Source organism: Prionailurus bengalensis, chromosome B1, assembly GCF_016509475.1.
Source record: "Prionailurus bengalensis isolate Pbe53 chromosome B1, Fcat_Pben_1.1_paternal_pri, whole genome shotgun sequence".
In the NCBI taxonomy this organism is placed as follows: Eukaryota; Metazoa; Chordata; class Mammalia; order Carnivora; family Felidae; genus Prionailurus; species Prionailurus bengalensis.
In genome coordinates, this window is record NC_057344.1 from 166,565,155 (window position 1) to 166,585,964 (window position 20,810).

The window sequence follows — 20,810 nt, forward strand, 5'->3', positions numbered from 1 at the left end:
CTTTAAGAGTAGGACAAGGGGCACCTGGGTGGCTCAGTCAGTTAAGTGTTCGACTTCGGCTCAGGTCATGATCTCATGGTTCGTGATTTGAGCTCCCCATCGGGCTCTGTGCTGACAGCTCAGAGCCTGGAGCCTGCTTCTGATTCTGTGTGTGTGTGTCTCTCTCTCTGCCTCTCCTAACTGGCACTCTGTCTATCTCTCTCTCAAAAATAAATAAACATCAAACAAAATTAAGAAAAATGAAAGTAGGACTAGTGTGATCTGGGTTTTAAGGCATAAGCAGTTATTCCTGCTTGACTTAATATGTCATTGACATATTAAGTCAAGGTACAGTAAGGCAGTAAGGCAAAACAAATGGGGCAACCTACACTTAGAATAGGGTACAATTAAGTATAAGAATCTCATCACCTAAATTCTGGGACACACAGTGTTCATATGCCCTCTTATTTCTTTGCCGACTCAGACTTTCCAGTGATGGTGTGATTACCAGGGCTAGAGTTGAGGTTTAAGCAAGGTAGCCCACAGAAGGTACTCTGAGCCACTGAAACGTAGGGAGAGATATAAAAACAATTAGATCTAACCATAGCTGAGTCTTGGTAATTAGCTCCTTGAATAGCCATGTATTTTATTTGTATTTCTTGAATAGAACATGTGTGGGGCCAGAACTGGGGCTCTTGGGTGTCACTAATGTGTGGCCGGAATTGGGGTTGTCATACATGGTTGTCAGTTGATGACCAAGACTTTGATCTTTCCCTATTTCTCTCTGTAAGCAAACATTCTTCTTTGTTCCATCATATTTTTCTATTTATTTTTTCTTTGGTTCATCATACGTGTTATTAATTTATTGTCCATATTAAGCACATCTTATGAATTCTGCCTCTGTTTCACAAGCTCCTTCCTTTCTCAACACTTCCTCTGGGTTTCATATATATTGTTTGTTTTCTTATTTTCATAGTACAATTGAATACAGTATATGCAGATTATATCAGGGAACTTGAAAAGTTCTGCCTCAGCCAGAAGCCAAACAAGGGTAAGAGATAAATATAAAGAGAACTTTGTATGGAAACATGGACTTTATTTTGCAGGCAATGGGAGATTGCTGAAGGATACAAGCAGAAATAAAATTTTATTGTAAATGTCACATATATATGTGAATAAATAAAATGAGAGTAATATATGACAAATTCCCAATGAGTATATCAAATAAGATGATGTATAAACTGCAAGGGAGGCAAAATGATGTCCCTCTGCTGTAAACTTTAAGGAAGATGCAGTGTGTTTGTTTAGTCTGTGTAGGAAGGGAATGACTAGTTGAGGATGGAACTGTCTAGGCTGAGAGAAGGATATCAATAAATGGATCTGTTCCCTGAGCCTTCTATTGATATACCCAATAGGTCAAAAAAATAAGATTACCCTCTTTGCTTCATGATAAAGGTTTTCATGGATTTCATAACTTAATTTGGCTCATTTCCAGTAATGACAAGGGTTCATTTCAGCTGTTCATTTGTAATTGAGCTGAAGCACAAATTTAAATCACCTATGTTGGAAATTAAGTAGTGATGAAGACTAGTTGATTTATTTCTTCCATTTCTCCTAGCAAATGAATCTCAGTGCAAAGTACTATTTTTTTAATGTTTATTTATGTTTTTGAGACAGAGAGAGAGAGAGCGAGAGCATGAGCAAGAGAGGGGCAGAGAGAGAGGGAGACACAGAATCTGAAGCAGGTTCCAGGCTCTGGGCTGTCAGCACAGAGCCTGATGCGGGTCTCTAACTCATGAGCTGTGAGATCATGACCTGAGCCAAAGTCGGATGCCCAACCAACTGAGCCACCCAGGCACCCCACAAAATACTATTTTAACAGAAGTAAAGGAAAACTGTTTTGGGGGTGGGTGGGTGAAATATGGACCTCCAAAGAAATCACACAATTATTAACTATGTATTAGGCATGTTATAATGTTGTACATCTCATTTAGTCCTCACAACCAGCCTAAAATGTAGATTTTTTTCAGACATCAGGAATTCAGGATGAATGAATAGAGTGAACCTGCTCAGGTCACACAGTTGGGAAATGCCGGTATAGGAATTTGGACTTAGACTTGGAGTCCAGCCCGTAACCCCTATGCAAGCCAACCTTCCTCTGTTGGTGCTGACGAAGGAAACAAAGAGAAAGTGAGGAGGTCTTAGAAGGTAATATTTTGTACCTAGATAGTATATACTTTGGGGTTCTTTTTGTTTGTGTTTTGTTTGTATATTTGTTTTTTGATAGTATATACTTTGTATAAGCTAACAGAGAAAAGTAGGATTAATCAGATGCTTGTAAATAAGTTGTGAAATAATCTATCATATACTACATATGGAAATGTACCCATTGGTTTTAAAACCATTTTAGTGAGATCCTAGTCAATTAAAAAAAATGCTGCCTGAATAAAAAAATAAAGCTTCTGTTACTATCATGTTATGCATAGTAAACATGAGACTCTCATGGGAATGTGTTCTGGGGAAAAACAAGCTTTTATCTTTCCAAGAACCGGGGACCATATGCCCGTCATGAAAGTCAAGGGTCTCTGATAGTAGTGAGCATAGCATACAGGTCAGCTACAACCCTTACTCTGTACATGTTCCCAAGTTTTACGGTACATCATTTATTTCCATAACCTCAATTTTTAAAGATTAGGCCTGTTATTTCAGAAACTAGAATGAAACCTTCTCTGTAGCTACTCTCACATTGTGTTGGAAACTATATGAGACATTCCCAGAAAAAGGCAGACCTACATGCTGACGGTAGAGACCTTTTTTTCACAGGATGTGGACTTCCAACCTCTGCCGCCCATTCTAAAATGTTACTATGTGACACATCTTACAAAGTACTGTCGTGTTACATTTTTTTGTTAGTGTATTTTTGAAACCAATGATCTCTTTTCTTCACAACAGGATTGAAGTTTTATTTTGCCTCTGCTTGCTCTGAGCATACCTTTATTTAATTATGAAACTGTTTTGTACTTTTACAGTCCAATCTTTAGGACATTGAGATTCAAAGAACTGACAAGAACCAAGAGGAAATACCAAGCATGGGTTGCCCTTTAGCTTTGGTTATAGCATCTTGATGAGAGAACACAGCTAGGAAACCACTTTAGCTCTGGTCTTTAGGATTTCTTAGAAAAAGCAATCTTAATGCTGCATGAAAAATTAGTATACATAACTCAGGATTATATAACACAAACTCTATTAAGAGAAAAATGAAAATAATTTCCTTATTAGAAGAAGGGAAATAAAAATTACAGATATTATTGCCCACATAGTAGGGTGTTGAGGACTAGTATGAATTTTGTGGACTGAATAGTTAGAAATGACTAATGTGTAGGAAACAACACCACTAAATTGAAGTTCATAAAGATATGCATTGGGTGCAGAGTTCAGCTAATAAGAAAAAAATAAATAAGTAAGAAAAAATATTTGGCCACAATAAAAGATAAAGAGTTTGTATAATATGGTGCCATTCAGAAGTTGTGTCTCCTTTTCTAAACTTTTACTCTTTTTTTTTCCCAAACATTTTTTTAATGTTTATTAATTCTTTAGAGACAGAGAGAGACAGAGCACAAGGTGGGGAGGGGCAGAGAGAGAGGGAGACACAGAATCTGAAACAGGCTCCAGGCTCTGAGCTGTCAGCACAGAGCCAGACCGGGGGCTCAAACTCATAAGTCATGAGATCATGACCTGAGACAAAGTCAGACACTTAACCGAATGAGCCACCCAGGTGCCCCTCTAATCTTTTACTCTGAATTGATTCCTAGGCTTGACCCCTTATTCATAATCACTAAGATCTGCTGCATAACCATCTTCTTGTCTTAGGATCTGCCATCAAGTTCAATGTTCTCCATGATCAGATATGTATTAGTGTTCTATTGCTGCTGTAACAAATTGCCATAAACTTAGTGGCTTAAAACAATACATATTTGTTGTCTTGTAGTTCTGGAGGCCAGAAATCTAAAATCCAATCATTGACAGAGCTGCATTCTTTCTGTGGGCTTCAAGGAACAATCTGTTCCCTTGATTTTTCTAGCTTCCAGAGATATCCTGTATGTCTTGGCTCATGACCTTTCCTGTGTTACTCTGACCTCTGCTTCCTTAGTCATATCTCCTACTCTTCGTCTCCTGCCTCCCTTACAAGAACACTTATGATTACATTGGGCCCATATGAATAACAGGTTATTAGTCCCATTTTAAGATTTTTAATTTAACCACATACGTAAAGTCACTATTGTCATGTAAAGTAACTTATTCATAGGTTGGAGGGATAAGGGCATGGGTAGCTTTGGGAAGGTTATAATTCAGGCTGCCACAGATGTATGCCTGTCTAACCCTTCAGCTTCACAGCTGGGACCTTTTAAATAATAATTGCCAACAGTCATGGAGCACTTGCTATAATATAACCCTGACACTATTTTAAGTACCCTATAGAGCTTACTTCATTTAGTTTGCAAACAACCTTTAAGTTAGGTGCTATTGTCACCTTATTTCACAGATGAAGACATTGATGAACTTGCTCAAGACCACATAATGAGTTGTCAAGCTGAAATTTGAACGGAGATACGGCCCTAGGGTCCAGGTTTTTAAACACGATGCTCAGATGCACTTCATATAAATGTCCTAGATATCATCCCTCCTCCACTCTCGTCTTACTGGATCAACTACGAATGTGATCAAAAAGCAGAAAGAGTTACAGAGAGACTGGTCATATTACCTTCACTGAGTTGTGCAGTCAGTGTCCACAGCCACTTACCTTTCGACTTCATTGTGTGAGAAATTTAGACCTCGTTCAATTTTTCTATTTCTTGCAAGCAGAATGCATCCTAACCGATCAACTGACTCCATCACAGTGAAGAACACTAAGCTTGGAGTGACCAACTTGAAAATCCATCTTTATACTAAGATCAAATACTGAAGGACAGTGAAGCACAATTGTCCAGGATAGTTTCACTGCAAATTCATGGTCACCAACCTCAGTCAGGCTCTGAGTTCAACTTTACATTTCTTTCAATTATCTTTGGTGAATTAGCTCTCCCATTAAACTCAAGCACTATTCCAAATCTTTTTTTTATTCTTTTTTTTAAGTTTATTTATTTATTTTGAGAGAGACAGAGACAGCGTGGGGTGGGGGGGGGGGGAGACAGAGAGAGAGAATCCCAAGCAGGCTGTGGACTGCCATCAGCACAGAGCCTGATGCGGGCCTCAAACCCATGAAACCATGAAATCATGACCTGAGCCAAAACCAAGAGTCAGACGCTTAACCAACTGAGCCACCTGGGTGCCCCTCTTTTTTATTCTTCTTAAGTTCCCTAGATAATAGCAACCACGTCTGGGACATCGCTTAGCAGATAACCTCAATAAGACGGGTCACTCCTCTTCCCTTCACCTACAGTGCTTACATGCCCATCCTTAGCCTTCTGGTTGAGGAAAAACCTCAACTGTTCCTGCAACTCTATCCCTTTCCACCAAAGCCAGAATCTTAATCAGTCAATTACTTATCCTACTTTTTTTTTTTATGTTTTATTAGTCCTTTTCTGAAGTAGTATAGCTCAGGACATTATAGCTCATAAACATATTCCAAGCTTTGCAATACAGATACACAAACAAAGAGAACTCCACAAATAACAATAATAGCACTCTTCTCTTGGCCATGCCTCCTGCTCTGGCTACTACCTTCTCTCTTTCCTTCCCTTCTTGGGAATGTTTACATGCTCCTCCTAGCATACAGCTCAATAACTGCACTTAGACCTTTGCACTCAGAGGTCACCACTGACTGTCATACTGCCAGATCCAATGGCCACCCTTCAGTGCTTACCTTATGAGTATCTCTGAAGCACAGGACAGACCTGCTTTAGAAAGTTCTCAGGTCTCCATTCTACCACTTTCTGGATTTCTTTCTATTTCCTCCCTTTAATGGACACCCTTTGTTTTGTTTATCCCTTTGATGACGTCATTTCATTCAGTATCCTCTTTGGGCCACTTCTTTTTCCTCTATACATCTGTTCTCTAGGTAATGGTGGATTCAGTTCTGTACTTGCTCTCGCTTGCTCTGCATTTGGTTATTCTTCCTGACTACTAGCTATATGCCACAATGGCCACAATCCCACCTCTAGATGCTTGGTCGAGGACCTGCAGAACTGATAGCTTGGCAGAGGTAATATATGTTAATAGACTTTTTCACCAGCTCCTGTTCATTGTCTCACACTGGCTGTTGAAAGCATCTGCATTTTCAGATCCCCTTGTAATCTCCAATTTATCTCTTCACCATAGTGCTTCATGAGACCTCATTCGAGATTTTCGTGCTCCAGCATCCCCTTCTGGACCCTAACTTCCACAGGTTCTCTCCCAAATGAGAAAGTTTGTAGTCTTTAATAAATTCCTTTAATAAATCCTTCATGTTTGTACTCTGACACCACCACTTATCTGGATATTTATGTGTGAGAGAAATAAACTTGGCTTTTATTTAAGGCAGTGTGTTTTTGAGTTTATTTGATACATTAATTTAATCTGTATCTTTACTAAGTCAGAGAGGATCATTAAGTGTTCTCCTTTGGACATACTGATTTTGGGATGCCTACTGGCACTGAAGCAGAAGTTTTAAATAAGCAGGTGAGTTGTCAAATCTGGTGCTCAGGAAGAGGTCATGGTTAGAGATAGAAATTTGGAAATGACCAGAAATTGGGGAAAGAGATGATATTTCAAGCCATGGAACTGGTTGTAGGATTGAGAACAATGTTTAGGACTGAAGGGAAATCCAATATTCACATATGTGATAGAGGATGACGAATTGGTAAAGAAAATTGAGAAAAAGCAATCAGTCAGTTAAGAAGGCATGATTAAAGGTTAGAGGCTGTGACATCCTTCGAGCAACAGACTGTGTTTCAAGAAAAAGTTTGAGTCAACGTTTTGACTCAAGAGGTCTAGTAAGATGAATATTGATAGCTTTCCACTGAAATTAACAAGATGGAGGTTCATTGATCACCTGTAAGTTGGAGTGGCAGGGAGGATATTCTACAGAAGTGGAGACAACGTTGCCTTTCAGTGACTTTGACTATAACATATGGGTGCTAGCTGGAGTTTGCAGGGGGTCAAAAAGGATAATACAGCATGTTTGTGTGCTGTAGGCCATAGTCCAATAAAAGAAAAGGATTGTAGGAACAAAGTCCTTGAGTAGTCAGACGGAATGGGAGCCAGTGCATAGGTAGAGTCCTTGGTCTTAGATAACTGAAACTGATACAGTTCACCCATTGTAACTAATGGGTGTTAGTCTGAGTGGGGATATTTTCAGAGACCTGGTAGATTTGTTGGTGGATAGATGTAGCTCTCTTCTGATTGTTCTCATTTCTTTAATTTTTAAAATATTTTTAAGTTTATTTATTTTTGAGGGTGAGGGAAGGAGCATGCACACAAGTGGGGGAGGGGAAGAGAGAGTGAGGGAGACACAGAATTGGAAGCAAGCTCCAGGCTCCAAGCTGTCAGCACAGAGCCCAACACAGGCTCGAACCCACAAACCATGAGATCTGACCTGAGCCGAAGTTGGATGCTTAACCAACTAAGCCACCCAGGTGCCCTTGATTCTTCTAATTTCTTAACGAAATAGAGGCAAGAATGATTGCTGTAAATGGGATGGGCATTGAAGACTTGAGGAGATAAGAAAAGGTGTAAATAGTAGTCTCGGGGATTGGAAAATCAATTGTCTAAGGAAATGTAATAGGATTGCTGGACAGTGCTGAGAACTCCTTAAAGTTTGGATATAAATTCATAATTAGTTATCATTGTTAGGTTTTTCCTCTTTATCGTGTTCTTCCATTCATACAGGCATAGGGCAATTGTATTTAATTAGGGTTGGAGATTTTCTAGGCAAATATCATATGACAAGAATAAGGGAGTTGAGTACATATGTAAATGAATGATCACAGTGATGGAAAATGGATTCTAAGCTCAGTAAGGAAAGAATTGAGCTCATTGTTGGGAGGAAGGTCAATGGATTTGAAGGTCAATGGGACTGATATATTACCGAAGGGTCTTGAAAAACTGAGAGGAATTACAGAGATATAAGGTAACAGATTCTGAGCTAGCAGAAAGAAACTATTGATGCCTTTCAGAAACCCTCTCATGTAGTGGCAACTAAAAGAGAAAATCTTATTAGCTGTTTGTTGGTATAGATGCCAGTGTTTTCCAAACTATAGTTGTCTGAATACTGTCGTCACAATTTTCATCATATAATAAAAAGAATAATAATGATAATTCATATGTATTGGGTATTTGCTATACGCAGATACTATTCGAAGCATTAAATAATTGTCACAATAACACTATGAGGTAGATATTATTATTATGTCCACTTTACAGATAAAGTACCTGATGCATAGAGAGATTAAGAGATTAAGTAATTTATCTTAAATCACTCGATCCCAGAGAAGCTGGCTCTAAGTGTCTGTTTTAACCAGTATACAAATGGTTTCCTAATATTTGTAACTGTGTTGTGATTTTCTCATTATTTTCCTTTAACAGACTCATCATATTAATATATTTCAAAAAATTCATACGACTACCACGAATAAAATTGACTTATTGGAAATAATGAAACGTAAGTGTGAGGTGATCACAATGAAAGTAAAATGATATTTTAAAATTCCAGCTAGTCATTGCTACATGCCAGAGGCTCAGAGAGGGGGGCATGCTCTCTGTTACAAAGATTAGCAATTATTGGAAGGGGATGAAAGATTTGTGCCAGTTGGAAAAAATTAAGAAAGATTTTTAAATGAACCAAAAAAGAACTCTTCTATGTTATCTTAGCTCTTCATTGTTCCTTGAATTATTTTACAACTTGATAAATTGTAGAAAATGATGATAATGCAAATGATTCTTAGCCTTAGAAACAGAAATTCATTGCGTCAGGTGAATTGAAACTGATCATTGCCTTGTGGATAGACCCATTTTGCATCTATGTGTAATTTCATTTCAGTATTCTTTATTTGTCTATGTGCATAGGGCCCTTTGAACCTTCCTTTGATCTCATTGCAAAATCTTGCTGGTTCCCTTATTGATCAATGAGTTAAATCTTTAGTGTGTCATGTTATATTGGTATGGAAGTCATAATTTTACCCGAAAAAAATTTATCCTTTAACACACCCTAAAAATCTTTCTTCATTTTGGAATCAGTGGGATGGGTACGATTTGTAAGGGAATAATTTCCTCACTGTGTGATTCAATACTATTTAATGTTATTATCATTTAATGTTCCTTAGAACTCAGTCTCCAGGTGAAAGTCGGCCAGTGTACCACTACCATCAAGAAGCATCTCACACTTTGACACTATTGAACTAGATTATTGTTTTTCAGGCTTGGCTGCTCTTCACAGTCACCTGTGGAAGTTAAAAGGTGTGGCTACAACAACCAATTATACACAGTTGTGATCTTTAAGAGCATATAGTTGAAAACATGAAAGACAAGTACACATCGGTTAAAAGATATGTATGTGCTAGGATGCATGAGGGGCTTGTAATCTTCTAGAAGGAGACTCAACCCATACATGCAGTACACCCCCAGGTTGATGGGGTGGGTGGGAGAGTGTTCCTGGAGAAGGCTAGAAGGGGACAAAGAGCCGTGAGGCAGGCACTGGTGGAAGAGTGTGTTGTGTAAAAGGTCTAGAGCCGGCTATGTGCTTTTAGAGACCAGTGCAGCATGATCAGAAAACGAATTTTGATGTAGCATTTAGAGACAGGATTGGGAGATGGGTGAAAGGTCCTTCACTGCCAGTGGCTTTCAAACTTTTTCTTCACTTCACTTTTGAACAAGAAATACATTCTACCTTTCAACTCAATACAACACACACAAAAATATTTAAGTAGTTTCACGAAGCATCATTTACCCTTAGTATTTAGAAATTACTTTGCTCTACTCTGTTCTATTCTATTCATTTATAAAAATTTGTCACTAACCACTAAATTGATTTCACCTGTTAATGAGTGGCTGTGGTTTGAACCTCACTGGATTTTATTTATTTACTAAACTAAGAAACTTGGACTTTATCCTGAAATTGACCTGATAAACACTCGATATTTGTTTGTTGACTAACTGACTAAATGATTGAATCCACCTATCTATTCATCCCGTCTAAACATCTCAGAGACAGAGGATGGAATAAAGACTTTTCTGTGCTCAGATCACACTTCAATGTGGTTCCCCAAGTGATTCAGAAGGGAAGATGGAAATGAGAACAATGAAAATGAGCAGTACAGTACCCAGCGCTCTGGCTCCAGGAATACAAGTACAGCTTGTGCTTGCTGACCCCCAGAGGCCATCTTTAATGAGCAGTGAGACAGTTCATCTAAGTCACGAATTGTCACTATAGCTTCTGTTTCCTTAGAAACAGGGCAACTGGTGAAGCTCTTGGCTCTAAAAACCACAGTAAAATATCCAGTAGGCAGATGGTCTGGCAATTGAAATCGTCATGCCTATGTGAGCATTTATCATGAATTGGCATCATATGAGAAAAGAAATTCTTTCAAGTTGGAATTGAGCAAGGATGGGAAGTGTGATCAGCAGGGGTCTGTTGGTAATTGGCATTGAGGGGCAGGCAAAAGGCAGAAACCTGGGGCTTGAAGCTCCACCCAGTCCACCAATTCCCAGTTCACTTCTGTTGTCATTGTTCCTCCTGCCTCTCAACCACTGAGCACAGCACTGTGAAATAAATATTGTTTCTATCCTCACAGTGTCTAGGAACAAATGGAATTTTGAGCACTTTAAAATCCTTCTTCAAGGAAATGAATTTCTTGTATATCCCCTATAAATGGAAAATGCTAACCAGGACTAGCCAGGAGAGAGACTAATGTAAGCATTTTATATTCCCTGGCATATGTTTCAGAGATTTCTATGCATTGTCAGTGCCACTGCTATTGGCAAAATACTTACTAGACAATTACATCTGAACAGAGGCCATATTATAAAACACTAAAGCAGTAAAAATAGTAACTTCCAGTTATGAAGTGCTTAGTATGTGTCAGGTACTGTATTAAATACTTAACCTTATGAAATCCTGTGTGAGCCGTGTGCTAATATTATTCTCATTTTAGAGATGAAGAAACTGAGGTTTAGAAAATTATTTAATCTGGTTAAGTAATTTGAGTGCAGGTGGAAAGGAGCCACTATATAACTTTACCACTTGTCTCCCAAAGGATAATGAGGTAAGATGAAGAAGCTTTAGAATAGAGTTTTGTAGACTTCTTGCACCATGGACCCCTTCCACAGTCAAGTTAAACCTATGGACATCTTCTCAGAAACTGTACAGATGCAAAAAAAAAAAAGGATTACACACGAAAGCAATTATTTTTGGAATAGAGTTAATGAAATTTAAGAAATATGCTATAGTACTTTTGTATACTTTGGGTAAATACCTAGTAGCACAATTGCAGGATTATATGGTAGTTCTATTTTTAACTTTTTGAGGAACCTCCACACTGTTTTCCAGAGTGACTGTACCAGTTTGCATTTCCACCAATAGTGTAAGAGGGTTCCCATTTCTCCATATCCATTTCCAACATCTGTTGTTTCCTGTGTTGCTCATTTTAGCCATTCTGACAGTGAGGTGGTATCTCATTATAGTTTTGATTTGTATTTCTCTAATGGTACGTGATATTGAGCTTTTTTTCTTGTGTCTGTTAGTATGTCTTATTTGGAAAAATGTCTATTCATATCTTCTGTCCATTTATTAACTGGATTATTTGTTTTCTGGGTGTTGGTTTTAAAAGTTCTTTATATATATTGGATATTAACCTTTTATCCGATATGTCACTTGCAAATATCTTCTCCCCTTCCAAAGGTTTCCTTCTAGCTATAGAAATACTGACCTGAAGGGATACATGCACCTCGATGCTTATAACAGCATTATCAACAATAGCCAAATTATGGAAAGAGCACAAATGTTCATCAACTGATGAATGGATAAAGAAGATGTGGTATATATACAATGAAATATTACTCAGCCACCGGAAAGAATTAAATCTTGCCATTTTCAATGACTTGGATGGAACTAGAGGGTATTAGGCTAAGCAAAATAAGTCATTCAGAGAAAGACAAATATCATATGATTTCACTCATATGTGGAATATAAGAAATAAAACAGATAAACATGCTGAGGGGGAGGGGAAAGAGAGGCAAACCAGAAAACAGACTCTTAACTATAGAGAACAAACTGAGGGTTGCTGGAAGGAAGTTTCATGGGGGGGATGGGTTAAATGGGTGATGGGTATTAAGGAGGGCACATGTTGCTGTTAGCATTGGGTATTGTATATAAATGATGAATCACTAAATTCTGTGCCAGAAACTAATATTACACTGTATGTTAACTAACTGGAATTTAAATAAACACTTGAACCTACAAAAAAAAACCCATAATCATATGTATAGAAGCCTAAAATATATATATATATATATATATATATATATATATATATATACCTCTTTAGTAATGTCTTAAAGAAGATTGGACAGTGTGTCAAGTAGCTACCATAATTTTGAAGTAGTAATTAGAGTCATTTGCTCTATTTTTCAATGATATTTTGAAGTACCTGCAATAACTGAAGTTAGAAAATTTGGTACATTGATACTTTCTATTGGTTATAGGTCACAAGTACTGATAATTCTACTAAGGTCTATGGCCTACATTTATCATAGAAAGAAAGGTTCAGTTTCTAACAGAGGTTAGTAAAAACAAAGATGTAAATCTTTCCCATCCAAGTTCAGGGATCAGTAGAATTCTATCCAAGGGCCCTTTTGGGGATCCACCAATACCAGATTAAGAGCCCTGATTTTAGAGCTCTGGTTCTCCACCCATGGCCATTTTGTCCCCCATCCCACTCCATTGGACCTTTGGTACTGTCTAGAAACAATTTGTATTGACATCACAGGGGTGGCATCCTACTTGCTTCTAGTAAGTGGAGGCCAAAGATGGTGTTAAACATTCTATGATCTGCAGGATAGCTCCACAGAACAAATGATTATCCATCTGAAAATATCAGTAGTGCCAAATTAAGAAACACTGCTTTACTTGCGTTGATGAAAAAGAGTGAAATCTTGCCATTTGCAACAATGTGGATAGAACTAAAGGACATTATGCTGAGCAAAATAATTTGGTCAGAGAAAGATAAATATCATGATTTCACTCATATGTAGAATTTAAGAAACATAACAGATGAGCATAGGGGAAGGGAAGGAAAAATAAGACGAAAACAGAGGGAGGCAAATCATAAGAGACTCTTAAATACAGGGAATAAACTGAGGGCTCTTGGAGGGGAGTTGGGTGAGGGGATGGGCTAAATGGGTGATGGGTATTAAGGAGGGCACTTGTTGTGATGAGTACTGGGTGTCATATGTAAGAAATGAATCACTGGGTTCTTCTCCTGAAACCAAGACTACACTGTATGTTGACTAACTTGAGTTTAAATAAATAAAAAAAAGACTGTTTTAGAGCAAGAAGATTTGGGTTTCGCCTCAAATACGAGCACTCATAAACTGAGTGATATTGGAAATGTTTTTCCTTCTGAATCTTGGTTTCTTGACCTGTAAAATGAAGGTGTTAAGATCTACATTATAGGACATTTGTGAGAATAAAATAAAATAGTGTGAAAGTGTATAAAAAAGAGTAATGCATCAAAGGAATGGTTTTTAAGCTATGTTCTTTTGAGTTTTTAGATTACACAGGGTCATTAGTGGTTATTTCTGGGGACTGATGAGGAGGACACAAGGTCAGAATTTTAGACGTCTAACCCACACTTCAACCAGAGAATCTCTGTTTTTTATTTGTCTTATATATTGAGCTTCTGTGAAAGATATTATTGAAACAGATAAACTCTTTGCTGTTCAATATAATGCTAGACATAATTATTATTTTAAGTATATCATGATAATCAAATATTAAAAAAGGATTCTGATCCTTTAATTTCTTAGCATTTAATCACCTGGATGCACGTATTGCAGGAGTTATGTTAACCGACATTACTTTTGGTCAAAATTTGAACACAGCAGCTTGAAAAGAAAAATACACACTCGATTTGCTTCTACGTGTCATGTTTTGGCAATTATTTTCTCTATACGAGCATTGAAAACACATCAAATAAAAGTAGCAAGACATTCATATTTCAAAACCACCTTTCCTCCTCCTGCTGACACAGAACAGAACTTTCTCTTTCTCGGTTTCATGCATATGGTAATCAGTTTGCTTTCCTTTGAACTAGATAATTGTAAGAATCACAGAATACCCCAAGCCTGTCCATGTATATTTATGTTCACTAACACAGTTACACAAGGGATCAGCAGAAATATTACTGGTTCTGTTGGTTTAAATTAAATTCCTTAATCAATCCCCTGAGAAGTGTTATCCAGGAGGTAGCCGCTGAATGTGCATGAATCTTTTATGTGCTTCATTCTACAACAGTTTCTGGGAGGCCTGCAAATGTGAATTTTGCACAACAAAAATGAGTTGCTAACATCAGACAAGGCACCTAGTGGTTTCCTGATCTTGGAAACCTAATAACACAGGCTTGACACAGCAGAAGACAGATATGATAAAGTTTTCTTGACTTATACTGCTCTCCATCCATCTCCCTTAAGAGTAGCAGAAACGAACATCTACTGAGTGCTTTCTTATGCCAAGACTTTATCATTATTTATTTTCCCAAAAGAACCCTGTAAAGTCAAAACTGTCATCATCATCTACTTTACCAACTAAGGAAGTCATGGCTCAGAGAAGTTGAGTAGTTTGCCTAAAGTCACTAAGCTTGTAAGTGGCTGAGGGAGGATAGGAACCTAGGTCTTTTTGATTCCACAGTCTATGGTCTTAGCCATTGCTAGAGTCTGTCTTTCCTAATCCAATCCTTTATTTCTTCCCTGCCCCAACAATAAGGTGATTATTTAAGCATTGCGTTTACAGTTGGACTGGGGGTGGGATAGGTTACAAAGAGCTAGACCACTCTGAAGTGCTCTTTTACCAAGGCAAAGATGTAGCGATGTTGGCTATAGATGTAGAGAGGAAATAAATGTAAATTGGGGCCTATAAAGTTTTCTTTCTTCTGTGTTTCATTGAATTGTACCCTGAAGTCCTCCCTCACTCCTTTGCCAAGGTATCTGGATGTGTACCACTCAGTGGCTTAAAAGGAAGTTGTCGAAATAGATTCAGTAGAACGGCTGTCAACATTTCAGCTCTTGGACTTTTCAAAGGCTTTGTTTCAAGTATGACATGAAAATGATTTGAAAACAGACTTAACCCAACTGCTGACCAATTTCCCTAAACTGAAAAAGGGATCTCCTTCCGCTGAATGGGCACAGTCATTTGGACAGAAGCTAAGTGTGAAAGGAAAGATCTCCAAGTACTGTTGGCCAACAGCACTGGGGAGGAGATACCATAGATCTTGTGAATAGGCATAAACAAAGCCCATGCTTTCAGTTTTCCTTCTCATGGCCTATTGGTGAAAATTTCACTTGCCTATGTGCCTAAGACATTGCTCAGCTCTCCATTTGGCTTACTTGTATGGGCAGCAAAATTCTCTTCATGCTGGAATTGAGCATTGGGGTCATGTGACACTTATAGGGGTGGGGAATGTGTGTGGAAAAAGGAATGCTTAACCAGACAACACATGGTGATTGGAATCAGCCTGCTATATCTAACAGTTCATATATAGCCATTGAAAATAATCCCTTCCATGTGTAGATAATTTTATATTCTCTATAAGTGTTCAATAAATGTTCTCTAATAATTATAAGATACCAGAGGGAAGGGAATAATAATGAGCTCCAAGTCTGTGGATGATTCTTATACTGACTGAGTGCTAATTGTAAAAGCAACCAACATTAATTGAATTCTTAACTATGTACCTGGCACTATGTTGAACATTTTGTATACATTATTGTTTACAATCTGCATAAAATCCCTATGAGATTATATGGTTTTTAATTTTCATTTTAAGATAACCTGAGGTTTAGTGAGACTAAGTAATTTTGGAGAAGGTAAAAAAAAGGACAAGAAGTAGAATTTGGATTTGAGTCATGTAGCTTTAGTTAAGCAAGGGAAAAAAGTTATGAAGAAGAGGGCTGTAGAGTAGAGGAAAGTGGAGAAAGCATCCCTTCATTTTTCCTAAAGGAAAAATACGTGTAGGTATGTATGTAAATGTGTATATGTATGTGTAGGGAGAGTCTATCTTCAGTGTATGTGTGCACATATATATACATATATGTGTATATGTATATCTATATATGTATCTATATCTGTATTTATCTATGAGAGAGAGAAAATCTACCTTCAGTGTGTGTGCGCGCGCGTGTGTGTGTGTGTGTGTGTGTGTGTCAGTGGTCTACCTTCAAAGATATTTAATCTTTTATGGGAGGTAACATGATCAATCTCATAATAATATAACTGACAGATATTCTGAAACTGGGTGGGATGTCCTGATCTGTGTTCTTTTACATAATGATTGTTTTAATTATCTGACTCTCTCTAAACTGTAAATTTCCATGAGTACAGGGACGATAATTTGTTTATTCTTTTATCACAGAACCCAGTTCAGCCACTGACTAGCCCAGGGTCACCCAACCAGCCACTGGAATTCAAACTCAGGCAGTCTGGCACTAGAGCCAAACTCATACCACGGCTTTGCCTTGTCTCTCGCAGAACAATCCTCTCCCAAATATACTGCATTGTGATTTTAGGGCAGAGCTGCTTCCTCCTGTGTGGGTGTAAATCAAATTCTCCTTCCATTCTGCACGCAGTTTGGTAGGAAGTAAACTACCCAGAGAAATGTTGTCTGACTCTAAGCTTAAGAACAAAGCTGAATATCCATAGCCCCTTGCATCATCTTGCCAATTTCTTATTTAGCATGTGCATTGGAACATGAATAAATATAGCAGATTAGGGTGCCCCAGATGACGAGGAGCTGCCTGGGAGGATTTTATTCTGCAAAGCTTCTGCGTAACATGTTAGATGGAAATGTTCAAGAATACTGCACATAAATAATAGATGCATACAAAAAAAGGGGAGATTCTTAAGGCTTTTTAAAGACAATGCGCCATAAGATTTTTTTTAATTTTTATTTTTATGAGGATGTTGTAGGTAGGTCATATAAATTATGGATACTCTGTGGATAATTAACTATTGAATAAGCTACAGTTCACTGCAGTGATGATTCACACCATCTAGTTTGTGGATAATCAATTGCGATGCTCTCGTCCAGTTTTTTTGGCACTGTGTATTGCCTAAAAGCAGTCCCATAAAATTAGACTGAGACAAAGTCAGAAAGTAGGAATAAAATGTGTACAGAGGTATCATCTAGCCCTGTTTATAATAACAAAACCTGGAAACAAGCTAATCGCCCAATAACAGATTAAGAGTTAAATAGATTTTGGTGTCTCTGGATAAAGGAATATTATTATAGTACAATAGTTTACAATGAGAAGTTAATGTTATTAGATGCTTAAAATATGGTAGACAATGGAATATCTAGAGTAGTTGACATCTGGAATGAATCATTTTAAATACCCTTTCCTCCTGTATAGGACAAAATTATTTTCAGTAATAATCATGAAATGTAACAAACAGTAAAGTACACCTGGGTGGCTCAGTGGATTAAGTGACCGACTTTGGCTCAGGTCATGATCTCACGGTTCGTGGGTTCAAGCCCCGTGATGGGCTCTGCTGACAGCTTGGATCTTGGAGCCTGCTTCAGATTCTGTGTTTCCCTCTCTCTCTGCCCCTCCCCTGCTCACACTCTGTCTGTCTCTCTCTCTCTCAAAAATAAACATTAAAAAAATTAAAAAAAAAAAAAAGAAATGTAACAAACAGTAACAATAGTCAGAAAAAAAAACCATGGATAGTAAAACTCTAGTCTTGAACTTTTTAATATGATTTTATGCCAACAAAGAAAATAGACTAAAGTATATTTTAAAAATAAATATTTATGGTATAAAAAAGGAAAAATGAATAAATTAATATTTTAAAGTACTTTTTTTTTGTAAAGAAGGAAGAGCACAGGGAGAAATACTTTCAAAAGACTGAATTCCCCATTTCCAAAAATGATTTGTACGTAGAATGATTGAATTGAAGTAACTGAAGTTCTGTTCATTTATCTTTACAACCACTATGCTACCATTGTTTATGTCAAATTTACTGGCTAAGTCCAGAAATGTACAGGACATAGGAGCTGAATAAATGAACTGGGCCCAAAGTGAGCTTGAATAATTCTGAACCCTATGGAACTTGCTTTTGAGAAGAGAGGAACATTAATCCTCTTTGTCATGGGCCACACAGGGAGTCCTTTGAATTAACTCCCACATAGATTACAAGGTTGATTATAGTGTAAGTAATTAAGATGTGCTCATTTGAAGCTTAAATATATATTATTTTAGTAAAACCCATCAGTGTCTTCACTGATTGTTTAGAAATTAGAACAACAAAAAATATTTTGGGGAAAGAGTATTTTATTCCCAATGTTTAGACTTGCTGAAACACTGTGATAATACAAAGCACCCTGAATTTCCATTGTTTTTATTTATTAGTTATTGCTTTTACTTTCTCTAAAATGCTGTCTCTCCTCCCACCACCATTGCTTGCACCTCCGTTCAACCATTTCTACTCTCCCACTTTTGAAATAGATGATGACTCTCAGGGGGAAAGTAAATATAGAATTGTGCATAAGACATACCAATAAGGAGACTTTGAGACTGCCTTCTACTCAAGGAAGGCTAAAATGGCCCAGTTAAGTTTCTGGGGTTCTGCCATTCGTGATACATGAAACTAAACTTGCAACCTGGGCGAGGATTAAGTAAACCAGAAAAATAGATGTTCCATGTTGGATGAGGGCCAACAGACCAATCAGAACCTCTCTGTGGGAAAATATGAACGCCAAAGCACAAATGAGGTAGGTTAATTATCTTGAATACTTGTTAAGCTATTGTTTTGGATCTTCATGAAGTTGCTCTTAGAGGCACTGCCACCCCAGTGATTATCTACTATGTATCTTCTTGTTTCTGTCTTTTTTTGCAATAAACCCTCCATTATCCAAGCTTATCTCTGTGGGTGGGTCAAGCTTAAGGAATGATTCAGTTTAAAAAATGAACTAATGAAACAGAGATATGATATAAACACTAGAAGAGGATATATAAAAATTTCAACAATGGTCAGGCTCTCTGGTTTGTGAGATAATGGATCCTTTTTTTTTTTCCTTAACATTTTCTGTGTGTCCTATATTATCTACCATGAGCACGTGTTGCTGGCATTTCAGGGGCTAAATTTCCTAAGAGATAACTATATTTTCTATTTTCGACTTGATTGGCTTTAAAAGGAGAGAAGAAACAACCTTTAAATCTGTAATTCCTTGCATAGAAGTAAGTTCTCTTTTCTCCAGAAAAACTAATGAGTGCACAAAGTGAACAGGCTAAAACATGCTGAGATTAAACACAGTTTATAATGGGCTAGTCATCTGAATTTTTATTCCTACACTGTAGAATAAACAGACCATTTGAAGTTTTTCCAGGGTAGTGAGAGACCAACATAATGGTCAGGTAGTTACCTTGGACTGGAGAGGTGAAGTGGGTTAGTGCTTTTAACAATCTCTTGCCTATACGGAAAGGTTATTTTTGAAGACAAGAGTACTGAATGTTCCAAGTTCCCACAGTTGTCATGGAAACCTTTTAGCTAGCTGAATAGGTTAGCAGGATTTTATGTTCTCCATTTTGACAAATACAAGAAGACATGATCCCAGCTTTGCATTACTAATCAGAAAACTTCTGTTTTCAAGTCTTCCAGCACTTGATTAGTCACATTTTCTTATTTATTTTTTTTCTTCTCCACAACATAAAGCAACAGGCAAGGTCTCTTTCAAAAATTATTCCCACTTCAGAAGCAGAGCCAAAATCGTGACTGGGCTGACCTTGCTGTGCTTGGGAGTAATACTGCTTGCAGCTTCGAAAGGCCCCTGCAGGTTAATTTAGGCCCCTGCGGAAACTCTTCTGATTTGTACCTACTTTCAATGGTTTCCTGGAGGCAAACTCACTTGCTAATGGACAGGAATTATTCCTCATTTTAGGAGCAACAGTCTGCCCACACCATCTTATAAAGCACAGGTAAGCTTTAGGAAAAAGGCTCCCTAAGGCTAAAACCAAAACAGTTCATGTCACATGGGTAAATTCAGATTCAGAAAATCTGACATTTTCCTTTTATTTGTCTGTAACAACACTCCACATTGCTTTGGAAGATAGATGTGGTCTAAGAATCCAAACGCAAATTGGAAAACGAACAACTGCATTGCAGGCAACAGACTGACTGATTTGGGTGAACTAGTTGAAGCTGGAATTTTTTGGGCTTCTTTAAGAATCACTAGATGCAGAAAGCCTTGTGTATACTTGGTGGAAGGCGTTGACAAGGGCTCCTTAGAGCATCTGGCTTCTTAAGCAGTGTATCAGCAATAATTAAGAATGTAAGATTTTCTAGGTATGTGAATTTGGGGAGTTCATCTTGTGTCTCGGTTTCTTTATCAGTATGATGGCAATATTAATAACACCCATCCCATAGGGTTGTAGGGAGGATTAGAGAGTTATCACGTATACACTGCGTATCAGCTCTGACACATAATACATGATAAAAGGGAATATTTGGAGGATAAAGGCATGGGGGAAAACAGGAGTGTTGGGAAATAAGGAAGAATAAAATGATACAAGGCAAAGAAAGAGGGAGAAAGGACCCTGAAAGAATGAGGTGCATCTGGCTGTATTGGGTTAATGGCATCACCAGTTTC

General features: G+C 37.7%; 1 protein-coding gene across 1 annotated transcript in view; it reads right to left on the reverse strand.

Moving 5' to 3' along the window:
• GABRB1 (gamma-aminobutyric acid type A receptor subunit beta1) overlaps positions 1–20,810 on the reverse strand; it is a 386,092-nt gene that overhangs the window by 130,966 nt on the left and 234,316 nt on the right. The window lies entirely within an intron of this gene.